Below are 3304 nucleotides of genomic sequence, written 5' to 3' on the forward strand. Positions count from 1 at the left end.
GGCGGGTTGTGGGACATGTGGGATGCAGAGGTCGGAGCACTCTTGGGGTTTTTCTTTATATCCCAAAGGGGCTGAATGTTAAGGTCATATTCTGGGGAGCTCAGTGGTGGCTCAGGGAACATAGTAGAAAATAAATGCAAAGCCATTGCTAGAGAAGTGGTCAGCACTGTCTTTGCCATTACCTGACAAATGTTCAAGTATTTCCCAGGTAATTCTTCATCATGGAAAGTCAAACACACTGGAGAAATGGGGAAAGGTTCACATCTAATCAGGATGTTGATAACCCCATTGCAAGTGCATGTGCTGCCTCAAACAAAGAGTGCAGATTAAGTTGTGGCCAGTCTCTGGGTTTTTCCAGTGTCACTGCTGGGAGACATTTGCCTACCAAACATACCAAGTGTATTCAGACCAATGTAGAAGGCCAGCCTGCCCTCTCGCTGCCTGACCAGTTGCCTCTTTTAAGATATAGTAAGCTGCCTCTAACTAAGATATAGTTCTGAGCAGTGCATATATGTTTCTGTGTTGGAGGGCAGTATGTTGCAGAATTGTTTGTTTACTGTGTTTCCAGAAATATCTGGAAGATAGTCCATGTTCCTACAAGAAGTCTGAAGATAAGGCTAAGATTATAACCCTTGCAAACATGAGTTCATATTTCCATTTTGACATACATATTGTCTTATATTTCAGCATCACGACATTGTCCCCAGTGACCTGTATTTTAAGTCTAAGTGGGAATGGAAGTGTGTAAACACCTTGGAGATATGTAACGTGGTGCCACATTATAGAAGAAGGGGACACAGGTAAAAGGATTTTTGGTTTTCAGACAGCATTTTTGGTTTTCAGACAGCTTCTCTGACTTAGTCTAACATCTGCTGATGTTTGAGAGGTTTTTTTAATGGAGAAATTGGTAAGATTATTTAAGAGCCTAAGCTTCCTTCACTTCCTCCCCATTCACTAATATGCTGGTCAGCAGATGAGGTTTTAACATCTTTTTAGCAAAGAGATAAGGTCTCTTGTCACAGCACTGGGAAGCAGCTTTTTCTGGTAGGGAATTCCAACAAGTCAGTACCCCAAAAATGCATTTAAACTAGTATTGGTAACATGCTTTTTCTTCAGATTTCCTATCCTTCCTCACTAAACTCAGGCTACTTGTTGCCAAAATTCTTTCAAGCTTAAATCTGAAGGGTCTGAGTGTCTGGAAACTGCTGTCTTGCAGGGGATTCAGAACATGCTAATGGGTAAAGATGAGATAAAGGAGATTAAAAAAACAGTGTCCCTATTCTAATGAACAATGTAAATAAGAAAATTCTCTTCTCCCCTCCCCCACTCATCTAAAAAAAAAAAATTACAGTCTTCTTAAGTAAGATGACAAGGAAGGAATCTGTTGCAGCAGGGTGGGAGAGAGCGGGAGAAAGGAAGGGGACAAAGCTTTCCAATTCTCCTGCATGTACTTACTGATTTTGGACACAGGTCCAAGTTTTTTAAAATGCAGTTACCCTGAGAGTGCATGGCAAAGAAGACTGAAGATATACCTACAGTATGAACCTCTCACATACTCAAACTGTGATGCACACAAGCAGTGCAGAGATATGAGATGCTGTGGCATTCTGAATTTCTCTTGCTGTCCCTGCCTATCATCGAAGACTGACGTTCTTAACTGACACTCTCACAGAAGGTGTGAAGGTGCAGAGTGCTGCTAACACAAATGACATGGAACACACCAATATCCAAATAAGTTTGGAGGCTGAGCCACTTTGCCTTCAGACACTGAAATCATTTTGCAAGTATTTAATGTATAATTAAACCTTCTTTTCCCATCAGGTGATCTGACCTCAGAATATAACTTTACACGCCAGGACAGAAGATGGTGAGGTGGGTCAAGTAATGTAATAATGGGCAGAAACATTCTAATTGTAACTATACTGTCAAAAGAAAATGGAATCCTTTCTCCAAAGGGGGAACCCTGGCTTTCGTTGGAATCCTTGTTTCATATGCTATGCATCTCACACTTGTGTTCATGAATGTTTCCTTGTGATCAGCCACCATTTGCAGATCTGTGTGTCTGACTGCCAGTCATTCCTGCATTTCTTGCAGAGATCACACCAAGGACAGACACATGCACTAAGTGTAGTTGGAAAATTGCACTTTCCCTCAGCCAGCTACTATTTCTCATGTATTAGCCACCGGAGCCTGTGGTTTGGCATCAGCAGCCACAGCACAAACTTCCTCCTATACACAGCATTAGCAGTTGTCTAATCAACATGAAAATGGTTACCTAAGCCTGGCACAGCCATCTCTCGGTTCATGCACTGGGCCCCTCTCTGGTTTACTATAGCACTGTGGGTCAGAGCAAGCTCTTCAGAGGGCTCCATGCAGGCCTCATTCCCTATGCAATAACTCTGTAGCTGCTCATCACCTCTACTCTAGATCTTGATGCCATTTCACAACCCTTTGGCACCAGAGATCTCAACTGGCAAGGGCTGAGGCAAGCAGCAGCTGTCTCCATTCAGCTATGTCAGCAGCAGCATTTCTTTGCCAGGACCTATCACCACCAAGTAAGAGTTAAAAAGGACCTCTGCTGAAATGCCCTTCATGGCCAGAGCCTTCTGCGTGCATCCTTCTGAAATAGCATCACAGTCCAAAACAGGAACAGCTCATTCACTGGTGCAGGATCCTTGGGCAGCAGCTGGAGAGGACACAAGAGAAAAAGCTGAATCAGAAGCATTTTATTTTTGGTAGTTTAATAATGGACTAGGAATGTCTGTGAGCTGGAGCTGAGGACAGACAAACATGTCTTTCCCCAGCACACACTGAAATAGTTCCTTAGGTACTTCATACCAGTGATGCTTTGAAGTCCTAGCGACTTTCCCAAAACTCCTTGTGTGGACTTGCATCTAGAACTGTGAATCAAATGTGTGCTTTTGGGCTACTTTGGTTTGTCTGGGTATCCACACCCGCATTGTGTAAGCCAGGGTAAATCCTACAGTGAGAAATGGACACAAGTGTAACTTGTCAGAGCTGCAAATGTGTGGCAGAACTGAAAGCAAAGCAGCAGGTTTCCCAAGTCCCAGGGCTGCTTTGCAGTCAGAAAAGGGCAAAGTAATAACACTACTACCTTGATTTCCCTGTTAGCTCACTGCTTTTGCCTTGTAGGTATACAAAGTGCCTGTATGGATGGACACATTCCTGTATTTTTGTAGGTATGGGCTTTTTCTTTAGAAGATGGCATGCCCAAGGAAGCTCCTCAGTTTACAACATCCTTCATCTGTCCAGAAGGAGTAGCTGCAGCTTCCACAGGCCATGC

The sequence above is a fragment of the Empidonax traillii genome, unplaced genomic scaffold (genome assembly GCF_003031625.1).
Source record: "Empidonax traillii isolate 1590-97213 ecotype Southwest subspecies unplaced genomic scaffold, ASM303162v1 scaffold443:size705114, whole genome shotgun sequence".
Classification (NCBI taxonomy): Eukaryota; Metazoa; Chordata; class Aves; order Passeriformes; family Tyrannidae; genus Empidonax; species Empidonax traillii.